We start from the raw sequence: 6,000 nt of genomic DNA, 5'->3' as shown, positions 1-6,000 counted from the left end.
AATATCATTGATACCGAGTGGATATACAAGAATAAGTCTGATGAATAAGGAGTCATAACTAGAAACAAAGCCAGACTGGCAGCTCAAGGATACACTCAAGTAGAGGGAGTAGACTTTGATGAGACCTTTGCTCTTGTTGCAATACATGAGTCAATCAAATTACTTCTAGGAGTAGCCTGCATCTTGAAGTTCAAGCTATATCAGATGGATGTAAAAAGTCCCTTTTTGAATGGATACTTGAATGAGGAAGTATATGTGGAATAACCTAAAGGCTTTGTTGATCCAAATGTGCCTGACCATGTCTACAAACTAAGAAAAGCTCTTTATGGTTTGAAACAAGCTCCCAGAGCTTGGTATGAGATATTGACTGAATTTCTGACCACAAATGGATATAAGAAAGGAGGAATAGACAAAACTCTCTTTATAAAGAATGAAGATGGAAGGATCATGATTGCTCAGATATATGTGGATGACATAGTGTTTGGTGGAATGTCAGATGGAATGGTAAAACACTTTGTCAGTCAAATGCAGACTGAGTTTGAAATGAGTATGGTTGGAGAATTGACATATTTCCTTAGACTACAAATTAAGAAAATGGAAGACTCCATCTTTTTGTCTCAAAGCAAATATGCCAAGAACATAGTCAAAAAGTTTGGAATGGATAATGCTAGTCACAAAAGAACTCCTGCTCAACACACCTAAAGTTATCTAAAGATGAAGGAGGCCCAAATGTTGACCAGAGTTTGTACAGGAGCATGATTGGAAGTTTGTTATATCTAACAGCCAGCAGAATAGATATTGCATTTGCAGTTGGAGTATGTGCTAGATATCAAGCAGAACCCAAGGTAAGTCATATAAACCAAGTCAAGAGAATCTTCAAATATGTAAATGGAACTTCTGACTATGGCATATTATACACTCACGGGTGTGACCCTATCCTGACTGGGTATTGTGATGTTGACTGGGTTTGAAGTGATGATGATAGAAAAAGCACATCTGGAGGGTGTTTCTTCTTAGGAAACAATCTCATATTGTGGTTTAGCAAGAAGCTGAATTGTGTCTCGTTATCAACTACTGAAGCAGAATACATAGCAGCTGGTAGTAGTTATTCTCAACTGGTTTGGATGAAACAAATGTTGAGTGAATACAATGTTACAAAGAATGTCATGACTTTGTACTGTGACAATCTCAGTGCTATCAACATCTCCAAGAATCCTATTCAGCATAGCAGAACCAAACATATTGATATCAGACGTCACTTTATTAGAGAACTTGTAGAAAACAAAGTGATTTGCTGGGAACATGTATCCATTGAACTTCAGCTAGCTGACATTTTCACAAAAGCTCTTGATGAAACACAATTTGAAAACTTGCGAAGCAAGTTAGGAGTCTGCATTTATGAGGATTCATAAATTACTTTTAAAAAAAGGAGAGAGAAGAGGATTGATTGCTTTGGCAACTTTTGTGGCCAAACAGGGGGAGTAGTAATGTCACCCCAAAACAACAAGTATGTGTTATCAACAATTCTGATGCTTTATTTTGTGTTGATCTGATTGATATGATTGTGTGTAGTATAGCAGTTTATTTCTGTTCTACTTGACAGCTGCTCATGTGGTATGGTTGTAGTGGTAGTATAACCATGTTATGTGCTTTGATGATTGTTGTGTAGAAGTAGCAGTATCTGTGGTTGGTGTATGCAGGCTATTGGTAGTAGTAGTGCATGTTTGTGTGGTATGTTGTACTGTATTAGCTCTGATTATGTATGGTTGTGTGTTTTCTACTGCACGTGTTTCTCTGATATGATGTGATAGGTTGTTTTAGCCAAAAATTTGCAAAAGAGGGAGATTGTTAGTGTTTTCATGTTGGCTGCATTTGTGGTAAAACATACCTGGGTGTTTAATTTCTTGACCAATGTCATGACATGTTTTAGATGGTGTTATGCAGGCTGCATATGTTTAAGCTAATACAGGTTTTATCAGTGAATGTCATGATCGATGTCATGAAATCCATGTCTGACAGCAGGAGCTGTTATATTTTACTATTATGTTTCCTGATTTCTCTCAATCTACAATTTAGGAAATATTTTATTGTGTGTTGGATATTTCTCTCAGAAGATTTCGTTAACAGCACATTGTGTAACAACCTGATGACGTGTAAATTAGGTTAACTTGGTTAACACTAATTTGGTTCTTGGAAAGCCCGAGGCCCAAGAGCTGCATATAAGAAGACTGCAATCCTAATTTGGAACACAGAGAGATTTGTTAATTGTGAGGAACCGTAGTTCTGCGTCTGTGTGTTTAGTCTCTTGTACTCCAAGCAATTGTCTTTTGATGATTGTATATGAATAGGTTGTTTTTGTACTTTGTCACTCTAAGCTTTTAAGCACGAGTGTGTGTCTCTTAATTGAAGCTTTTAAGTAGATCAAGGTGTGTTTTGAAGTGTGTCTTCTCTCTTATTTGATTAATGTATTTTTGTAATCACTGCTGTGATTGAGGGGGAGTGAGTGGAGATACTCAGGTCTAGGATTAGATTGGAATTACATTGGGTAGGTCTTAAGTGGGGAGTTGTAACTGAGGGAGTTTAACTCTGAATTAATTCTGCTTATATTGGATTCCCTCCCTGGCTTGGTAGCCCCCAGAGTAGGTATTGTTGTATACCGAACTGGGTGAACAATTTGCTGTGTTCTTTACTGTTTTTATGCACTTCTGTTTTAAAATATTATTTTTTGTGATTGTGGATGTCATAACATCCAGTACGACATCGCGTGTGAGTTACTAGAATTTTTAGGATCAACCGACCTAACTAATGGTAAGTCAAATGTTGAATCAGACGAAACTTCCAAAACGTCTGAATTAGACTCTGCTGCAAAAGCCCTCAAAACTCGGATCTCATGGTGGAACAAAATGGTCTATGGTTGGATAGACCTCAAAGTAGACAAAGATGGGAAAGAAATGAATGATTTAGATAACTTGTTTGTTCATTTTGCAGGTAACGCACCGGAAGAGGTGGTTAAGAAAACACTAAAAGTGGTGGAGGATTTTTGGGATAATCTTAACAAAAGAGAAGGGTTTCTTAGACTTCTAGGCAACTTTGGCTAGCCGAAGGGGACGAAAACACTCGATTCTTTCACAATTCCTTAAGAGATAGAAGAAGAAGGAACTCTTTATGCTCCATTGGCACTAGGACGGGAAGAGTGGAAGAGGCTAAAGAAGTTAAAGATTTTATCTTTAAGCACTTTGAAGATTTCTTTAAAGAAGATGTTCATAATAGACCGGAACCTCGTGGAATTGAGTTGAACTCATTATCGATTGAAGAATCTTTGGAGCTTGAAGTTCCTTTCTCTGAAGAGGAAATCAAGAATACTATTTGGTCGTGTGATGGGAGCAAAAGCCAGGGGCCGGATGGTTTCTCCTTAGATTTCTTCAAAAGGTTTTGGTTCCTTATTAAAGAAGACTTGATGAAGTTATGCAACGATTTCTACTCCAAAGGTACGCTCGTTAAAGCCATTACTTCTTCTTTCCTTACGCTTATTCCTAAAAACAAGAATCTGCAAGACTTGTTTGAGTATCGGCCTATTTGTTTGGTGGGAAGCATATATAAGATTTTAGCGAAGATCTTAGCCGAGAGAATGAGAGGTGTTTTGGACAAGTTAGTTTCGTCTAATCAAACCGCTTTTGTTCCGGGTAGAAGTATGATGGATGGAGTTTTATTGGTGAACGAATTGCTAGATTGGGCTAAGAAAAAGAAGAGGGGGTGTCTTTTACTTAAAATTGACTTCTAAAAGGTGTATGATTCTATTTCTTAGAATTATCTTATATGGATACTAGGGAGAATGGGGTTTGGGAAGAAATGGTTGAAATGGATGGACTCTTGCATTTTCACTAGCCATATGTCTGTTTTGGTAAACGGTAGTGCCACCATAGATTTTAAGGTTCAAAGAGGATTACGTCAAGGTGATCCTATTTCTCCTTTTCTTTTTCCTTCTTGCTATGGAAGGTCTAACCGCTCTCACTAGAAAATTGGTGGAGGTGGGTGATTTTAAGCCGTTCAAATATGGTGTAGAAGATCATGTGGATATTCTCCAATTTGCGGATGACACGGTTATTATTGGAGAACCCACTTGTGATCATCTTTGGAACATGAAAGTGTTGTTGCAAGGCTTTGAGCTTGTATCCGGTTTAAAAATCAACTTTCACAAAAGTAACATTTTTGGAGTCCACATTGGCGAGTGGTTATTAAACTCAGCTACTTCTTTTCTCTCTTGTAAGAAAGGAAACTTTCCTTTTAAATTCCTCGGCATTTGGAGTCCACATTCTCCTTTTTTAAAGCTCCGAGAAAAATCATCAAAGAGATTAGAGGCCTTCTTAGTAATTTTTTGTGGAATGGAAATGTTAACAAAAGATGCATTCATTGGGTGAAGGGGATGAATGTTTGCAAGCCTAAAGAAAAAAGTGGGTTAGGCATAAGAGATGTAGGAGAAATGAATAAATCTCTTCTTCTTAAATGGAAGTGGAGGATCTTGAAGGAGGATAAAGCAATTTGGAGTAATTTTTTACTTTTGAGATATCAAAGCCCAAAAATTAAGGTGCTTGCCTCTTGTAAAGAAGTTTTAAATCGGGAGGATTCTAGTTGGTGGAGGGACATTATTCTTAATGATTTTAAAGAGGAAAACCCCGTTGAAGGTTTCTCCGATTGGGTCATTTGTGACTTTAAGAAAGGTAATAGTATTCTTTTTTGGCATAGTAGTTGGTTGGGTGATCAAACTCTTTGCGCCTCTTTTCCGTATTTGTTCGATCTATCAACCAATAAACTTTGCGCGATTAGTGATGTGCTCTCTTGGAACAACGGCGTCCACTTTTGGAATTTTGAAGTTCTCTTCAGAAGCGACTTGGCCATTCACGGGAGGGGTTCGGTTTTCGAATTTCATATGAGGAGGTTAAAGGCGACTTTGAGCGACATTGTTCCGAACACTTCGGCTAGTGACGACTTCCATTGGAAACTAACTACTAATGGTTGCTTTTCGGTAGCTAGTGTATCCAATTTGGTGTCATATGCAAAGGATTTAGCTTGGCCAACTTCTTCTATCAAATTGTTAGAAGTCATTTGGAAGCTTAACATACCGAAAAAGATTAAGTTTTCGGTTGGAGATTTTTTTATCAATAGACTTCCTCTAAAAGACCTTTTGGCCAATAGAGATTTGTCTAATGCTACTTCTCTTGATTGCTTGTTTTGTACTAATCATCCGGAAACTTTGGAACATCTCTTCTTCCAATGTTTTGTATCGAAAGGGGTTTGGGAAATAATCTTCCTTTGGTTGGGAAATGATGTGGAGATTTCTTTTGAAGAATTCAAGAACTTCGGTTGCATTCAAGACAAGGTGAAATAAGCCAAGACTAGAGCTAAACTTAATTTAATTTGGTTGGCTTTAATTTGGAGCATATGGTTAATGAGGAATGCTATTATCTTTGATAATGCCCCTTTTAGCTTCGAAGCGGTAATATCCAACATAATGTTTTACTCTTGGAGATGGACGTGTAATAGTGTTTCCGATTCTAGGCTTATTTTTTATGATTGGTATAAATTACCTTTGAACTAGTTCAACTCTTCTTAGAGTTTTTTCGATGTAAGGGTTGCACCCATAGTGCGGTTTCTAATATCATTGCCTATTAAAAAAAAAAGATTTTGAGATATGCTTTAATTTTAAATACGTCAAGCTAAATATCCCTCCAAGAGTGTGAGTGCTACATTTTATATGATAATATCTATTATCTAGACAATAGAAGGAACTTAGTATTCTAGTCTCTTTGATAAAAAGTCCCATCATGCACGCTCCATCAAGTTTAACACTTTATATCATCTTCAAACCGATAGCTAGATCTCAGAAACAGTTTTCGTTCAACTTGGCATGATCTCATAAACAATTGTCTTCTTTTTTAAGGTTGAAGTAAAAACATTACCAACAATATGATGCATGTTTGTATTTCAACTCTTTTTTTTAGT

This window comes from Vicia villosa, linkage group LG1, assembly GCF_029867415.1.
Source record: "Vicia villosa cultivar HV-30 ecotype Madison, WI linkage group LG1, Vvil1.0, whole genome shotgun sequence".
Classification (NCBI taxonomy): domain Eukaryota; kingdom Viridiplantae; phylum Streptophyta; class Magnoliopsida; order Fabales; family Fabaceae; genus Vicia; species Vicia villosa.
The sequence above is the reverse complement of the archived record's forward strand: the minus strand, read 5'-3'. Positions refer to the sequence as shown.